The sequence below is a fragment of the Trachymyrmex cornetzi genome, unplaced genomic scaffold (assembly GCF_001594075.2).
Source record: "Trachymyrmex cornetzi isolate Tcor2-1 unplaced genomic scaffold, Tcor1.1 scaffold127, whole genome shotgun sequence".
Classification (NCBI taxonomy): domain Eukaryota; kingdom Metazoa; phylum Arthropoda; class Insecta; order Hymenoptera; family Formicidae; genus Trachymyrmex; species Trachymyrmex cornetzi.
Genome location: NW_017295839.1, coordinates 2052111 through 2072473, shown reverse-complemented (window position 1 = coordinate 2072473; position 20363 = coordinate 2052111). Strand labels below are relative to the sequence as shown.

Below are 20363 nucleotides of genomic sequence, written 5' to 3'. Positions count from 1 at the left end.
TTTATTTGATATTCCTTTAGATATTTTTTTATTCATCGAGAAATAAAATATAACATTTTGAGACGAGAATTTAATTCTGTTAAATTATTCATAATAATTCACAAACCTATTATCAACGTTCATTTAAATAAGAATATAAAAATCTTCTCTAAAAATCTTTCCTCACATAAATAGCTGGATGTCGTATTAGGCGAATCAGCTCGCACGAGTTCAAAGTTCTGTGCGTTTCCACATTTCTGCCGTAAAGTTTCTGGCGAGGGTCGGGTAGACCTCCGTCGGGAGATTCCTGTCGTAAGCTGGCCGGATATTTGCCTATCCTGAAACTGTTCTTGTCATGCTGCGAAATACGTTTCCTATCGGACGAATTTTTCCTCGTCATGACTCAAAACTTCACTCACGAAACTGGATTTAATCTTACGACGAAATTACGCTACTACTACGTACCGCTAATATTTCAACATTGCCTGAAAAAGTACAAAAAGGCAGAAAATACGCCATTTCAATTTGTAAAATTGTAATAGAAACTATCCGTTTTCTTTAGTAGAAAAAATTCCATTAATTTCATTACTTCTACATAATATGTGTGACATTATACCTTTCTCATAATAAGAAATACAGAATAAGCAAAATGTATCGGACCGGCTGAATATATGAAAAATAAAACGTTTGAAAAAAAAAAATTTTATATAAAAATTGTACATTCTATTATAAGCCGTTATTTCAGCTTTAAGTCTTAGGTCGTAAAAATCTAACAAGTCACAGTCGAATGTAAGAAGAATAATTAGCTATGATTGGTCGATTTCTTATGACTTAAGAAGCTTAAGTAAAGACCGCAACACAGACTTATTTTCATCCCCACTGAAAGTGGAGATTATTATATTTTTATATAAAGGTATTCTTCTAAAAAACATCACAACAAATTTTTTTAAGAATCTTAAAATTCACGATATTCGTAAATCGATGTTCTTATAAAATTTATTACTTCGGAAGAACTTATAGTTAAGAGAAAGAAGAAATTTAACAAAAATTTTTAGACCAATGTTCGATTGCCTGTCGAATTTCTCTGAGAAAATTCTTGTTTTCATTCGTTATGCAAAACGACTTTAAGAAATAGATGGAATCCGAGATGCCACACAAATAGAGGGAATCTAAAATGAGAAATTTGCAAGTGATGAAATAAAAAACGCAGAAGGTGATCGAAAGTCTAGTGTCTAGTTCACAAAGGTTGGTACAAAAAAATTAAAAAGTTCAAGATAAGATTTATTCGGTAACTCGAGAAGACATGCTGGAATGCGCTCGAAAATGCAGTCGGCGACAGAAAATACAGGATTTCCTAGATTTAGCCGGTTACCTTTCACCTCTATGGATTCCTAAGTAAAATACGCGGCAACGAATAAAATAATAATGTACGTGATCCCTTTTTAAAATGTATATAAATATATTTAATATTTCTGATAACTAAATACGGAGACATTTTAAGGAGAAAACGTTTATTATTAAAATCAGTTTAATACTCACAAAACCTTTGTTCTAAAAATGGAACGTTAGCCATTAACGGGTTAAAGGTTCGTTTTTTTTTCATACTACATGCCGTGGTAATATTCCATCCGGTGGCACGCCGAGTCGTTATCACCACCGGAAAATGGGAGAAAAGCGAACAACATTTTCATCAGCTCAGCGGCCGAATGAAAAATGGCATGCGCGGCGAGCGCACATGAAAATACGCGACGACGCAAATCCGATTAATATACGTCGGATCGGCGTATCGACTGCTTTTACGCGTATTCCCCTTCTTATCCCCCTCTTCCCTTTTCGTCCCCTTTTTACCGTCCCCGCGTGATGTCCTATGAATCACCGTTTAAAACGTCGCGTGCGCCCAGCACTCCCCGAAATCATTTTTCACGTCTCTTGATTGATACAAACGCGATCTAACCACCACTTGCAGAAAACTTGAAGAAAACGGGAGAAAGGCGAAAAAAGGATGGCGAAGGGCGAATCACCCTTTATCTAGTTTTTACACGTTGCTCTTTTTCCCGTTCCAAAGCACCATGCACCCACCAGCCAGATTACACTACCGTTTTATATCCCATTTTCGTTCTACATTTTTGCCACTTTGTTGCCTTACTTTTTCTATTTTTTTTTCCCCTTTTGATCACTCTTCATTTCCATTGTACCTTGCGTTTGTTATTTTTATTTATCTGGAATTTATTTATCTTATTTTATTTTAATATTACTGTTTACAATACTTTAATAGTACTGTTTACAATATTTACTTTATTAAGTTAAAATTATTAGCTAATTAACCTTGTACAATTGTAATTCCCTCTCTTTTACAGTAAAATTTTATATAAATTATTGAATTTAATTAAACCGTTTTCAACAAATATGGCAAGAAGAGAATATAAAGTTTGAACAGAAATCGACAAATCGCTTTCGAATCGGAAATAAATGCCCGTCGCGAAAGGAAGAACGTAAACTTAAACTGACATGTCGCCAATAAAATTGATAGATTATGTCTTGCGGATAGAATTGATGGATGCCAATATGTGTATTTATTTCTATTGATTGCAATAAAATCTGCCTACTTATACTTGTCTCTTTTATTGAATCATACTAATGTATACTTATACAATTTTCTTTAAAATTGTAATTATATATGTATGTGATTACAATTTTCTTTATAAATTTAGATATAAAACTTAATGTAAAACAGATTCATCGCATTTAACAAATAATCGAGAACAAAATTAAATAATTTTGTTTTGTATTTTGTTTGATAAAACAGTGAATTATACTGGCATTACTCTCTTAGAATGTAGTTATCGTTTGTTGTTAGTAGAATCATTCAATGCAAAACTATATTGAAGTATAAAGTTATATCCAAATGATAAAATAAGGACAAACAAAAAAAAACTGACTTGATATAGGATCGAAGGAAGACAGTTTGATAAAATATGGTATCGAGCAAAACCGCGAGAGCGGCAAGTCGCCTCGTACGAAGAAGAAAAATCTATGGGATTCTGCGCCCGCACCTGCGGTTTCATTGGCGGCGAACGGAGAAATATGGTTTTTAAACAAACATTTTCCTAGGTCAGCCTCTTTCCGAGACTACGAAGCCACCGTTCGCGTGTGATCGATAACGATTGATCGGGAACTACTTCATGTATATGCGCCAAGTAAATCGTTGTGTACGTATATATGTGAACAGAAAATATTGATAGATTTCTCTTCATAAATATATCAGAACAAAAAATGTAGAGAGAAAAAGAGACAAAAAGATAAAGAAAGAAAGTATCCCGTTTTATTACTTTTAACCTCGATGACGATTTAAGAATGTTTCAAACTCTCTACATAATTGAATTATTTAAATTTATATTAGATAGTTTTTTATTGTTCCTATTCAACCTCGACTGCAGCAACGGATCGTTTGGACTTAAAGCGAAAATTTTAAGCGGCTATAAAATCTATACGATTGGTATTATGACTGTTAAGAGATTATAAATTGCAGATAAAAAAAAAACTTTAAAAAACTTCCTCTACAATCGCCATAAATCGAATATTTACTTGCATTCTGTACTTCAAATAGGACGCTTTAAAACTTAAATTTTAGAACTTAGTTTTTATAACTGTAATTGAGAGTTAATAGTAATTATTTTTGTGAGTCTTGAAACATATATTAAAATTATAGAAACTTATTACATATTTATTTCATATCATATTTCCATCATACTTCTGTGATGAATATGTACATGTAATAAATTACTGAATCAATAGATAATAAATTTTTAATAGAAGAAAGATCTGAAACAAATTACGTAAAACTTGGAATTTTTTTATTCTAATCTATAGATTTTCTTAAACAAGAAATGTTGATCAACTGTTTACATATTTATGAAGCTTCGTTCTGAATACATATTTTACGCTTTCGAGTATGTGCGAAATACCAAGAAAAATGTAAACTACACACACACACACACAACATGTAAGAATGCACGTATTCAAAATTTCGAAATATAATAATATATATAATTGGAATCCCTGGTTTTTTATCGACAAGAATATTTAATCATGCATTTAACGTATACAGAAGGAATAGTTTTGCTGAAGTGTCTAAAATTAAGTTTAGCATATAGACACAGAAAATAATTTTGATAACCATTGAATAATTTATAAGACGCTCAAATAGGATGACTATGCTGTAAAAAATTTTAACAGTTTAGCAATCAATTTGAGTAACTCATACAGTTATTTTTTTGGTTCGACCGAATTATTTTCAGACATGTATTTAGCTAAATATTTAATTATTTTAGCAAAACCATTCTTTCCGTATGAATATTTTAAAAACTAATAAAAGCGACACTTTTTTATATTGTACAAAATGTCACGTGATCATGCTTTTTTAAAAGTTCAAAAATGTCAATACTAATATGATGAAATTGATATCAATACAGTAAAAAAAATCTGTGGTTTTTATTGCCGAAAATAAAACTGATTGCACAGAATCAAATATCTAAAGGCACTATCAAATACCTAATGGAAATCCATTCAACATTCAAAATTTGAATCAAATTTTAACTATAAAAATCTCAATCTACATCTTTAAAAATATCAAATATGTAGCTATACTATAATAACGTAGCTATATATAAAAAATGTTATATATAGTACTTATTATATATAAAATATTATTATATAATTTTTTATATAATAGATATACAACGTATAATAGATATATTAAAATTTTTCCTTATGTATATATTTGACTAAAAGCAATTAACAAAATATATAATAAAAATATCTATTCGAAAACATATATAAACACAAATTTTAATAAACTTAACAAATAAAGAGGGTATAAATTTTTCAATATTTCGTATATTAAAATTGTGATACTCATAGTTAGAATTAATAAAAATGAAATTTAAAAAATATAGCAAAATTTACTTTATTTAATTTTACCGATAATTATTATTGACTAATAATTTAAACTTTTTAATAATTCTAATTACTCAGTAGATTCAATAATTTAGTAGACTCAATAATTATTAGCCTTCTCGAACACTTATTGGCTGAAAATGACTAACATTTAGACTTGTTTGATTTTCGTCGACATTTGCTACATGTTGGAAAAGATGGAGCGGACCGATAATAATAACGAACGACGTGTCAAACTGCAAATTACCGGACGAGAGAGATTGTTTAAAACAATATTCCGCCAAGGTACTGTCAATAATCAACAGCCAACGGCTACTGTAAATTTGGAACGATCGAATGCCATTATGCCATTTTCGGGATATGTATTTGTCGATGCACGATTATTCCGTTTTACGGCGACTGCTACAATACTTTACTGTCGTGGAATTAAACGGCCGTTGTTGCCGTCAGTCATAAAAATAACTAACGTGTCGCGAATGACAATGAATGAAAGCCCGATCGGCTACAGTTCGATAAAATCGACGTAATTTCGGATATTTAATGGAATGGGAGTTACCATACCCACCATTCCATCAGAAATTATATTCAGAATCCGATGCTTTATTTATTATATAAATAATTAATAATATAATATTATACGTACTCTAAATTAAAGAAAGCTGAAGATTTCTAAATAATTACTTGTAAAAACATTTCATATATATTATAGATAAATATTCACATTCTAGATTAATAAGACATATTTTAATATGTAGGTATTTTTTTTAATTAATAAATATGGCAAATAAAAAATTAAATTTAAAAATCTGCCTATGTAAAATTTATATAATACAACAAATATTGTGCATGGTTTGTATTTTACAAAGACAAATCCTATTATTTCTTTTATACTATAGAACAACAAAAGTTAGTTAAATACATTCTCGCACTGCACTTAATAAACAAAAATAAAAAATTTATAAACAAATTTTACGATAAAAGAATATTAGAAGTACAGCATAATACAATTAAAAAATAAAATTTAAACTTTCGATATCTATTAAATATCATCGATATTCAATTATGTAACTAATAATAGTAATAAAATAACAAATGCAATAATTTCCATTAAAGGAAATTTAAGAAGAAAGAAATTTAAAATAGAACATCTGATACAGTCAAGAATAAAATAAAATATAGTAAAAATAAATGATATTAACTAACATCATTTTCAGAGAGATTGAAGATGAAAAAGGTGAAAAGCCAATCTCTAAATGGCTACTGCTAAGTAAAATTGTTCTCTGTACATTACCAATTCAAATCGATACTACATTATGGAAGATAAATATCTTTTCAGAGCAATACAATACAATCAGCAGTTTAAAAAATTTGCGTATGTAAAATTTATATTATGCAAAAGGTAAAATGTTGTACATGGTCTATATTTCACAGAGACAAAGGCTATATTTTCTTTTACATTAGAACGACAAAAGTTAGTTAAATACATACGCGCGCAATAAATATTGTAGAAAATTGCATTTTTATCTATGTTAAAAAGAAAAACTCAAATACAAAATTATTGATAATGCATTTTTTATATGTGTGATTATTACTTAAACTTAAAAGATAAATATATATTATTTTCAAATAACGCACAAAGTATATATCCATTTATACATATATATATACCATATATATATATACTTTTACGTACACACATATAAAGTAATAATAACCTTAATAATCTTTATATCATATTTAAAATATTTTGTTAAAATAAATAAAATCTTAAAAAATAAAACTTTTTTGTACGCAAAAGTAAAAATGAAGTATATTATAAACAAATAAATATTTTTGTTCTCCTCTTTTTTACACTGCTCTCTACAATAAGCAAATTTCACACTGACGCGAACGACGCGACGGTTTTATCGAACGTTCGGCGAAATGAGAACCAAATTTTCGCCATCTCCGTGTCAAATCTCGCTGACACTGCCCGCGCAGTTTAAACAAACTACGTAGGAATGAAGTCAACAATGCGAAATGACAGGTCCACTACCAGGACATGATTTTATATATTAAATCGCGAGTCATGTCATGTCGTGCGACCGGTAATGGATTTAGATCGGCGCATTTCGATCCAAATATTTATTCATTATGATAAATGAAAAGCACGTCTCGTTGCAGAAATCAGGTGGCGATCGCCTACGAAATAGCGCTCAATATCCGAGCCATATCGAGAGCAATCGAGAACGAGATTCACGTTAAATTGAGAAATAGATCAAACAATAATCCGCCATTGTACTCATGGCACACGAAATTAAATGACCATATCTTTCGGAAGTGCGCGTCTCGTTTCGCGGTTCACGAATCAATGAATACGAAAGTAGGAAACGAGGTGATGAAAAAAAATCAGTCACTGATTATTCATGACGCGCGTTTCACGAGGAAGGATTGTGAGACAAACAAAATGAGAGAAAAAATTGTTATAGAGATACATTGTTGTCCGCTTTTATATTGTAGCCTATATATATCGCTGATTTAATATAGCGATATTTAAATAACTACTTTACTTTTACTTTTAATAACGTAATATCAAGATTAAATCATGTAAATCAATAACAATGAAATAATTCGGTGACAATGAGTGTAAACGCTAATATTAAATAGATTATTTATATCTATAAAATCATACACTTCAAGAAATAAAATTAAAATCTGCAATGTATATATTTTTGTCTTGCCGTTTAGAGATAAAATATATTTTACTCTTGAGAATTAAAGCAGCGATATATTACGTAGTCGACCGAGATGCACGATTAAAAATGTACACCGTGGTTGAAGTATGTCTTCTGATCTGCTATCGCTCGTTCAGCTTGATTACTGTGTCCCCTATCACAGCGTGATCGGGGGCTTGCCCGCGGAAGACATCAGCTCGTTAGGGAACGGGGAACGATACTCCAGCATTAATAAAGCTGCACACTCATGCCGCAAATATTCCGAGAGTGGAGCGACCACGTTTTAAACCCCGGATTACTCCTCTTGTTTAATAGTCCATTAATATTTAAAATGTATAAAAATAAAAAAAAATTTATACAATTTTTCTGCCGTATATGAAATTTATTTCGACACTGTTATCTCTATGTAGAGAGAATTTATATCAAGGACTAAAGACAGCAAGAGAAACATCGAGAGAGGTAGTACCGAATGTGGAGGAAACACAGAACGCAAAAAGCCGCTACGATCGACTTGAGATCAGCGGATATGCAGTAAAAAAGTAATAGACTAGGGGCTGAAGCGGATATAAAGCGCCAGGATACAATCTCTCGGTATATGAGGAGAAAAACAAGTCCGGCTGGTTCCGAGAGATTCATGTGAATAAAATACAGTGGCAGAAACGGAGATTAGCATATTCGTCCATTTGGAATTTCAATTATTAAAATTACGCAAACATGGATGGAATAGGAGACGGACCAATAACACGGCCCCAGTGACGAGAGCGTGAAGCTTAATAGTATCCAAGAGGTAGGATACATGAGAGATGGAGACATATAACATACATTTCTCTGTGATCGTTAAAACTGTTATCGCTTCGCAGGCAGATTGAAATGGATTGTCGTCGGGTCATTGTCACAGAAAACGTCAAGAAAATCATCCAGAGTGAATACAAGAAATAGCATGTTGCCTGGAGTTGACATAATTGAATTAAAGAGCGAAGTAGATGGAAGAAATATATCGCGTTCATTTGAGCATGAACATTCACTACTTCAGTAAAACGCAGACTAAAGCCATATATTATTGATTCAACATCCGAAATAATGTCTGCTGCATATTGATTAATTCACCTATTATATGATTAACCCTCTATCAGAATACAGAAATAAATATTACGGTAACATTTAATGAAATGAAATTCAATAAAAAACAAAATTTTACATTTTAATTTTTATGAAAAAATTAGAAAGACGTTATGTTCTTACAAATATAGAATTTTTCTGAAGAAAGTGAGGCAGGAGTTTATTCATTATATCATCTGCGCACATGTGCACACATTTTAAAAAAAGGAAAAAAGCAAGAAAAAGATAATTAATTCTTGTATTTTATTATATATGTTTCATATAATTTTAGCTGAATTTAACTAGAAATAATAGAGATACTAATGTTTACTCATTAGAAACAATTATTAATAAGAATAATAACATTTTAGATACCTATACATTATTATATTAGTATTAAAACAATTTTTAAAGTTGTAAAATAACTCAATATAATTTAATAAACTTTAACTATTATATGTGACGTATCTGTGAATGCATTCGAGATTAAATAAAGATTTAATTAGAATTTTCAATATTCTTCCCTCTCATAACATTAAGATTAATTTCGGTGATTAAATATTAGATTTATTATACCGCATATAGATATATTAAAGCCATTAAGAGCCACGAACGTACTACAGAAATTACATTCGCATATTGTACGCGTCAATTTTAATATTGAATTTCTCAGTAACCTGTCAATTTCAATATCTATCGAATTTCTCAGTAATCGGAATAATTTATATACTATAAATTTTTGTAAAAATTCTTTATTATTCTAACATTCATTATATTATAATTTCACAATTTTGAATTTTTAGTTTAGATATCGAATTTAGCAAGCACCTTTGGAAAACACTTTTGTTTAAATAAACAATTGAAATCTATAGATTATCAGTAATTATTAATTTATAATTTTTGTATAAAAAAAAATAGAAAATTCAATAATTTTATTTTCTTATGAATTTTAATCTTTGCAATAAATTCTTCCTTTGATAATCAATAGTACATATACATATTTAATTTAGAATAAACTTTCATATGGTACTGATTGTGACTTAGACGTAGCTACAGCATAATAAAAAAACATTACGATAATTATTAATTTCGTGAAATTGTGACGCGATTGCACTTCGAAGATTAGAATTGTGTTCAACATAAAAAAATTACAGAAGATGATTTCTTTCTTGTATTTAAAAAACAAGTTTCTTTTATTGTATTATAGCGATTGACGCGATTTACTTAATCGTTAATGTTATCACGATATTACTTAATGAAATAAGGTAAGTATTTAACGAGATAGGATTGACAAACAATTGATTTTAAATAAACTACAAAGAATGTTATGATAACATTCATAAATGGATTTTAATTGAAGTAGATTACTAGCCGACGATTTCAATTGAACATATATGTATATGTGAAGTGGATAAAGAAAATATTCCATATGTCATATGCAAATGTATACGGCAGGATAAATCAATGTTACTCATTGTGCCATAATGCCGTTTTAGTATCATGATAATATTTAGTAAAATATTTTTATTAACTCAAACAGGACGATAGTATTTCGTTGTATTACGTGAACAATTTTATATCAAGCAGAACATTTTTTATTTTCTTAAACGTATCCGTGTAATATCAAGTTTTCAAATATTAAACTGTAGAATACCCATTAATTTAATAATTATTAACTTGAGATAAAACTATTGTGATTTAATTAAATTCTTTAGATTATAATTAACTTTTCTTTGACATATTTGTAATATTGCTTAAATATATTCTTATATTCGCGCTATTCAGTATTAATTATTAATAACATTTTAGAGACACGCATTATTATAATTTAGAATATATTATGTTATTTATATATATAATATATTACTATTATATAAAACTGTCTATGCTATTGTTATAGCTTTTAAAAAATACATTTAAGTGATGTCGTTGAAAATTAAACCATCTGTCATAGCGAATAAAAAAAAACACGCGCACGCATAAATTTGAAAAAAAGGACCACGATAAACTTCAAAATGCATATCGACTGCAGTAACATCAAGCTCCGTGAGAAAGCATGTGCGAGGAATACAAAAGGGGACCTCGTATGCAGAAGGGGTGGCGGGATAATATTGGCAACGTAGCGTATCCGTATATGGCTAACGTACTATTATATATACTGAGCTCTATCGCACGCATTATGTATGACGCTGATTAGTGACATATATTCTCGTGCATCGTTTAGGATTATCTCACGCGTTCTTGTGGAGCATCTAAATATGATAAGTATGTATTTTAAGCTTATTTAAGCTAACATCGACGTGTGCCAGAATCCCCAACCGGAATAATCAATCGAGATAAACATCTCCCCTTTTTTCCCCTTATACAAGGTATCACATATAACTTACGACGTTAATTTTATAGCGACAGATTCTCTAAAAAAACATAAAGTCGATTTTTCTTTTTAAATGTCAGAATTATTAATTTCAAATTTCAAAGACAGTATTTGAATTAGATTAACAATATATAGATTCTTATTTTTATATTTTTATATTCTTATCCTTTTTACATATTATTTTTATCAACCAATAATTCCGTATTACAAATAAGAAAAAGTGAAAAGCGTTACAACTTAGATAAAACGTTAAACAAAGATTAAACATTTTCAATTCCTAAGACGATTTAATAAAATTTTAAAAAATGGAATAAAAAAAAGATTTAATTAAATTTGAAAATATCGAAGGTGCATACAAATATTATTCTTAAGTTTCCAAAAATTTTCCGAGAAGATAAAACACAGATATATTAAAACAATGAAAATAAGGTAAAAATAAATATAGAAAAATAATAATCAATGGTAAGGATACTTTTTATACAAAACTGCAGCTCTAGTAGCTCAGTCAATCAAATATCACATCTCTGTTATCGTCGTCGAGTCCCAGTATAGCGCTTTAGATTCATCCGATATTCGCGGTGCTTCCACCGAATGCCGGCGCAATGGTATTAACTAATATATACGAGAGGCCGAGAATCATGCAGTCGTTTAATTTGCACGCAGCCTCTACGCTGCGTTGCGTTGCGCTTTTGAGCGCGAGGCTGATCAGAAATTGAGTGGGAATTCAGAGACGGAATTAGTTCGACGATCACATTCGAAACGGATTACTATTCTACTCGCGCTGCCTAACTGCGATACTCCCTTTGAGATTTAAAGGATATTCAAATTGATCAAATTAACAAAATCTATGAATAATTTTTAAGATTTTTCGTTCGTAAGATTTCGCGTCTTTCAGTGACGAACTGATTCGTGTCTTCAAAATAATTTAGAAATCTTTGTAAATTAAATTGGCTCTCTACACTTCTATTCTTATTTTCATTCTTTTCTCTTTCCTTGCAAATTTTTTGTAATAATATTAAACATTTTATCTGATATGTTTGATAAAAAAAAATCAAGATTTGTTATTTATATATGTTACCAATAGTATTTTAATCTCTTGGTATCAATTAAGAAGAGTTTTTTTAATTTTGTTATAACAAAATACCCTTTTATTATCAATATTTAAAAAACATAAAATTGGTTTAATTTTACGTCAAACGAAATCGGTAACACACACAAATAATAATAAATCTCGAATTTTTGTTACAAAAAGTATCAAATAGTGTTTATTATTACTACAAAAATATTTATACAATAAAAAGCAAAAATAAAAAATAAAATTATGATATTATATAATAAAAATCACGTACAATATATTTTCATTTAAATTATGAAAGACATTTTGTTTTATATATATATAAAATATGAAGATATTACAATTTTTAGAGGAAAAGTAACCTCACAAAACAACTAAGAATATATTGTTAAGAAATATTTGTATTATTTAAAATGTATCAGCATTTTGAGCTTGCTCGTTATACCGACACTATAATGTATCAATATCCATTATGCAGCGGCTATCATGGAAATCTGATCGCTATCATCATATATTTACATAGAAGACTTGAATTTAGTTTAGTGGGATTCCGTAATGAGATTATGTTCAATAATATGTTATAGCATTGAAAATTCATTATGATACTTGTAATGTTATTTAATAAAATAAAGCACAGAGAAAAGAGGAGCCTCCTCATTCCTCATTGAGGAAGCTCTTCAAGAATAAATTTCCCTCTTCTTATTATTATTCAAATACGTGATTTGAATAATACGTGAGAACCATCCGATAATCCATACATAATGTTGCGCTGAAGGTGTGTATGCATTCTGATATACCTGGAAAGAAACCGCGACAGATCGTTGCGCCATATGCGAATTCTTTGCCCTTTCAATAGCAATGAATGCGATTATATTTGCGTCGCGACACGCAAAGAATCATAGCATCACGGTTTCTTTCACGTCATACGTATTTAAGGTTAAAGCTTTACGGAGCGCGGCATGGGTTCTCTTTCATTATTTTTTAGTCGAAAATAAAATGAAAAAGAGTAGTAGAACGCACCCTGCATCCAACCTTCCGGGAGTGTCGGAATTCTCGGCAGAAACGGAAGAAGCTCAGGCAAGACGATCTTTCCACGTTGAAACTTGGCCGGCTTGCGGCACCGAAAGGATGAGACTAATTCACGCTGACGAGATCTGACAAAGATATAATGCCGCTGCAGTCGCTTGATAACCCGTGGATTTTTAATGCTCAATTTTGAGGGCGCGCGGAAGTTTATTTCCGACGGTATACGTATTGCGGTTTTCTCGTGAAATATTTCCTATTATTTGCTCTATTAATATTTGTATAAAATAATCTATTAAATAACACACAAGATTGTTGTGTTATTTAATATTATTATATTATTTTATTAGCATATTGTTCATGAGTTTTATTAGAAAAATATATTTTTGCAAGAAATGGTTTTTTCAAACATTAATTTTATTAGCATTATTCTTTTTAAATAAAGTATTAATAACCAAAAATATCTCGCAAGAGAAAAATATTTAAATAACTATATAATATTAAAAATGAAAACAATATTTCTCTTAACTACTTTAGTATCAAGAAACACAATTGCACATCTCTCGTTTCATATTTGAAAATTGCTAACGTACGTTATTGTTTTCTTTTATCTTATTATTCGGTATTGGTTATTTAGTATTCCACAGAATAGTTTCTCTTAACTATTTTAGTACCAAGAAACACAATTGCACATCTCTCGTTTCATATTTGAAAATTGCTAACGTATGTTATTGTTTTCTTTTATCTTATTATTCGGTATTGGTTATTTAGTATTCCACAGAATAATTAAATTTATGCTAGATTGCGGTAGAAATTGAGCGCATTAATAGCAGAGTTATTATAATTTTCAGATTCTTGTGATCCTGGCAGGCAAATAATAATACAATAAGTTTAACAAAAAGTTTAATAAAATAGAAAATAATAATATTTCAAAGAGAATAACATTTTGAATGTAACATGTCACTTTTATTGCTTCCAATTGATGAGTCCTTGAAATATTCAACCACTACGCAAGTTCAGAAACAAACGTGCCAAATGCAAAATATCACGAATTTCACGGATAATTCGTGGAAAATGTCACTCTCTAAAACTATACAACAAAAGCGATGGTCGAAAACAAGAGTGATAAAGGACTGAAATATTCACAGAAAGCGCTCAGAATATTTGTTCGTTTCAATCGTAGGTAGGTACTTTTTACATTTTTAGAACATCCTTTCTTCTTTCTGCCTTCAAAGACTTACGCTTCTTCCCTGTCAAATATACAAAGGTGTTCCGTATCAACCACGATATAAAAGATATATTTCTTTTCAATTGCGGATTCCTCGACCATTGTCGAGCCGATCTTTCCTTCACGAAAATGTCGTGAACGAGTTATTCTCCAAGTTATAAGAGAAAATGATAAGACTTCCCGAAGAAACCATTTGCTCTCCTAGCAAAAATATATAATTGAACTGTATTTTACGAACACTTTCATAACGTCACTAAAATAGAATGTTATTCGTTATTTTATTCCGTATTCCAATATACATTTAATATCTTTATTTACTTTAATACTCTATAAAAGATACATATAAAAATAAATAATTGTAAGTAGGTATCAATAAAATAATATTGTAATAATATTACAATAACAATTGTAAAAACTGAGATAAACAAAAGTAAAATAACCGTTCAAATAACATTAAATCGAATTTGTGGCACATAAAAATTCATAATTGCAAAAAAATTAAACAACTGACAATTTCTGAACTTTTATATATATATATATATATGTGTATCTCCTGTTGCAAAATATTGCTAGATACCTATATGTCGAGAGTGCATCAAGCATAACAAAACCAATCGTCAGAAAGCAGTTATCGCATATCAAAAAACAGCCAGTGTGTCAGCAAAACAAAAAGTCATTTTACTCTACATCACCATAGATAGAACTATGTTTGAAATATGTTTTTTTAAAATGGCTGAATTCGAAAGAGCGCATAACGTTTTTCTGCTTCCAATTAGTTATGCCCATTTCAATGTAGATAAACTACAACCTCGGTTCTACTTATTCTTTTTAATTGAACCCAAGATTAAAATTAAACTATATTGGTAGAAAAGAACAGAAAGAATCTAAGAATTGAAGAAAGTACTGGTCTAGGAAATTGTGTGTGCGTATGTATAATTGAAAAACTGTACATATAACTGTATACCTAAACAACACAAAGTCTAAAATTAAGACGTAAAACGTCTTTCAGACACCAAATACGTCTTATGTCCCGATTTGGGACACTTTGCATTGTCTGGGTATAATTCAATCACTGATACGAAAACAAAGTTAATAAAAGCTTGAGGCACAGTCATTTTACTACAATTTAATTAGCATAGAGTGCAATAAAAAGAAGCAAATGTCTTCGGATACACGGAAACGCACGTACGGTTTCTCAGCGCAATAAGTTTGGATTACTTGGGAGTCACGCGGCCGAATTCAAGTGCTAAAACTCACACACAGACGAGAAAAATATTGAAACTCACCGGTCAATCCCGCGTCACGCAGTGACGATCCGCGTCGCAGAATCGTTCACAATTGACTCGTGTCGCACTTAGCTCGTAACGCGCGCCCGATGTTCACGAAACGTTAACCGCGTAACCGTGAGTCCAAAAGAGATGCGCGTTCGTTCGCATCTAAAATGCAACTTAAACCGTAACCCGCGCTTTGCCACCGGCGCCGTCGACGAAACGGAGCATCGGGGTTGGAATGGAGGGAGAAGGGGCGTCACGATCATTCCTCACTCGACACCAGACGGAGCTAGTGCACTATCGGTCACGAATAACCAGCAACTTTTAGATCTCTGTATTACCAGCGGAATTATTAAGGGTAATGTACCGACACATTAAATCGTTGAAAGTTATGTCGCGGATAAATGTTATATTAAATATGAACTGGAATAACTAATCGTCGATAAGTACGTTTACACTTTGGTAGAAAATAAAATTTCTTTTACCGTCCGTAGAAAAAAACATTTTACTAATGGCATAAATATTCTCGTAAACATCTTATCGTTGACGTAATTTAATATCTTTCAACTTGAAAATATATTACACACAGACTAAGTTTTATATTCTTTAATGAAAATGTATGATTTCAAGAAAAGCAATAATTCTTGAAAAAAAAATATGCTTCATTTATAATATTCATGTTCTATAATACAATAATTTTGTAAATTAATTGTCAATTTGTTAATATTCAAACTTTTAAAACTATTTTTAAATATAAGATACTTTATATCTTTAATAGTATCTTTTTAATTATCTCAGTTTAATATAATAAAACAAATCATTTAATAAAACAATCACGTTTATATTAAAATTTATTATGTATACATGATAAATGATACTTAATTGATTTTTTAGAAAGAAATAAGAACACATTTTCTAAGTAAAATGAGTGTGTTCAAGGTGTTTTATTTATATCTGGAACACAAACAAGTTAATTATTTTACATAAAAAGTTCAAAATATTTTGAAATATACTAAAAATGATTTAATCTATAATTACGCAATAGTTGCGAAATTTTTCAAGATACGGAAATAATCTTAAAGTTTTATTATAATAAAACACGCAGACCCTCATGTAGACAAATTCTAGTCATGCTGATTATTTAATTCAAAAATTTCAAGACATTTTTAAAGTTTTGGAGTTTATTTATTATATAATTTATTAATTGGTGAATATTTAAATAAATGACAAACAAGCATAATATTTCAAACATTTAAAATATTTAAGACAGTCCCATAATGTAGAAAGATGTAAAAAACAAGAAATAAAAATATGTATACACGTCATTCCTAATTTTTATAATCATATTGATATTTTTATATATTGTATATTATTTAGGAATGACATATGAGGCATTAAAAAATTCTATTGTGTGACGGTGCGGTACCGTATGCGCCACACAACAGAATTTTTTAACTATACATTCCATTCGAGTTCCATTTTGTAATTTTCAGGGTTATTTCATAATTAACATAATATAATATATTTTTACAAAATTTTTTTAAATTAATGAGTTGATGATGAAAAATATTAATAGAAATTGTAAATAAATGGAAAATGATTTATTTATATGGAAATGATAAATTAAAAATAACCCATCTATAGAACAATTTGAGATCTTTAAAATTGGTCTCTTGCATTTTTTTTTGTACGACTGATGGTTTCAATGACATAATAATTTGAATGTTCGTATGAGCGACGTTTTTTATGAATTTCTGCAACTTACAAGTGTCATTAACTTCACAAAAAGAAATCTCAAATTTTTTCACAAAACACGTGTCTCATATTTTTATCTGTAGAATATGTCAGAAAATTAAAAAAAATTAAAAATAACGAAAGGTTTGCTTCAGTTACATATTTCGTATGTTGCTGATAAAGCTATAAAAATATTTTTTCAATCGTTTCTTATATTTTTATTTAAAAATGGTTTCTCTTCTATTTATTTCTTAATTTATTTCAACTGTTTTTCTTCTATTGTTATTCTAAAGCTCAAGTAAACGTATATCGTTTTAAGTGAAAAGAGTATAACATATCAAAGCCATAGAGAGCAATTAAATGTAGTAACTGCAAGGAAAGTATCGGTAAATAATATCATCTTTTCTTTCATGAAAGCCATCTGTTTTTGCGCTTTATCAGCTAAAGAAAGTAAATATTTTACGCAGACAAAAGAAACAAATAAACTTGTTTTATTTTTCTTTCAAAATACAATCTGAGATATTATTGTTGTCCGATAAGCTTACAGCTCAGTGATTAAATTTCTTTGTAATATTTTAGAAACGTATCCTTTTGCATGCACCGTTAATGATATAACTTATTCACCCTTCATATTTTTTAAAGATAAAAAAGATTAGCTAAATGTGTCATAAAATGTCTTGAGACTGTTTTAGATGGTATACTCTATTGTATTTGCTGTGGTGGAATTATAAAATCTTATAACGATTAATGTGATGTCAAAGAGAAGATTATAATTCCAACAATAAATTTTAATGATTTTTATTAAGGGAAAGAGAACACTTAAAAATTACTACATTATAAATTTTTTACTTTTCTATATACATTAAAATTTTTTTTAGAAATAAATTGACTAGAACATAATTGTTTCTTGTTTTAAAAAACTATAATAATTTCATAATAAAAAAGCTATGAATAATTAAAATTGCTAAAATATTGATTATTCATTTTCTTTTAACTCATAATTAAAATTTAGAAAGTGCTTTCTTTAGAAAAATGTATCGATCAAAAAAGGAAAAAAATAAAGAACGATAATTCAAATATGTTGATGCAATTAAAAAGGAAGACAACAAAGAATAGTACTTTTATAATGCATTCGAGGAGACGCTATATTAGCGCTATTTGTGTCATTTTATCTTCATCGCTTATTAGACACAAAATAAGAATAGAATGACACAAATAGCGCTAATAGAGTTTCCCTGAATGTATATTTAGTAGTATCTTTTTATGGTAGTATTTCGTAACAGGTTTTCGTAGTAGTTCTGACTTATAATTTTACAATTGCACCCTTCTCCTTCAACTTTCCTTGTCATGAGTACCGAGAGATTGTTAATAAAGACCGCCAATTCTGAATAAATTTTTGTTAATTATCAAAAGAGCCCTTATTAGATAAGAGGAGATAATTAATTGGAGAGCGTAGATATTATTGACTGTTTTGGTGTGTCTAAAGATATATTAATGAAGATTTTGTGTCTTCCTTAATCACTTTTTTATCATAAAAAATATACAATCATAATATTTTTACATTTTTGATGATTGATATAAACTGATAAAACAGTGATTAAAGGATAAAACAGTGATTCAGTAAAATCTTCATTAATTTATCAGAATAAATTTCCCAGAACTGCTTAAAGTTGATAATGTTCTTTAATTTTCTTTCTTTTAATCGTTCTTATCTTTCTTAATACTATAGATTCTCCGGGATAATCATGCTAAGGATGCCGTACCATGGACATGGAAAATGAAATGGAAAAAGTAAAGACCAATCAGCATCGTTCTAAAAAATTTCTATGCGTCGGCTTTTCGCATTTGTTTTTTTTCTTTTCTGTTCAATGAGTGAAAAGTGCAGAAGTTATATCATTTATAAGTATAAATAATCGAAATATATAATTATTATATTGTATATCATAATATCAATAATATTAAATAAAATAATAAAAAGTATTAAAACTATCTTTATATTTACATACGTTAAGCAGCTTCACTCGCTTTGCATCAAAATTTTTGGAAATTAATGAAATTAATAAGTTTATTTTACCTGTTTAATGTGGACAAAAATATAGAGGAATTATATATATATTAATTGAGTAAAATAATGAAAAATATATTAAATTGAAACAAACATAAAGTTAAAATGTCATTCCGCTCTTAAGTTATATGCTCGCATGGGGAGCCAGGAACTTTAACGCTTGATATCTCGGTTCACGAGGCCACCCGCCGCATTTTTTTTTCCAGATTCTTTCATTGTAAGTGAAAACGCGTCGAATGAGCCCAATTTAATCAAAATCGGAGGTGAGGCTCCGTATTATAAATAATTACCAATTTTTTTTATTAAAATGGCAGAGCCACACAGCCCGACAATGAAGGCTGTCAGGGTGTTTGTCTTCTTCTTCTTTTGATTCCTCTGTTTTCCGATCCAAAGAAAGGGTCACAGTATCATGCGATAAATTTGGAAAAAAGATCCAGTGACAGCCTTTGCAGGAGATAGAGGCTTTACAATTAAATGAGTATCTGTCAAGGATAAAATAATACCTCATGCGCATTATGCGTGTAACGGAACGCAGCCAAAGTAAGCTTCAAAATTGGGCTTTAAAGTGAGAATGAAATGGAATGTGTTCTTCGCATTCTGGAATTTCTTCTGAAATTTCTAGAAAAATTAACTTCAATTCTTCTGAAATTTCTAGAAAAATTAAAATTTTGCGGAATATATATGGAACATTCTCGAAATATATAATTAGAGTTTTTAACGTTGATATTTGAACGTTGCTTTTACATTTCGTAAATATTTCGCGATATTCTGGAGTATTCTTGGAACTTTTTTTTTTTAAAGATTTTAGGAATCTTACAAATATTTCAGGAATATTTAGCGTTAACT

At 29.4% G+C, this 20363-nt stretch overlaps 1 protein-coding gene across 2 annotated transcripts in view; it reads right to left on the bottom strand.

Annotated features, from left to right (window-relative positions):
* Nucleotides 1-15873, bottom strand: part of Con (leucine rich repeat protein connectin) — a 140742-nt gene extending 124869 nt beyond the window's left edge. The window contains exon 1 of one of the 2 annotated variants that reach the window (XM_018522112.1): nucleotides 15734-15873. The gene's annotated coding sequence lies outside the window, so the exon portion shown is untranslated. The remainder of the gene's footprint in view (nucleotides 1-15733) is intronic. The other variant, XM_018522111.1, reaches the window with a different exon arrangement.
* Nucleotides 15874-20363: the final 4490 nt, after the last annotated feature.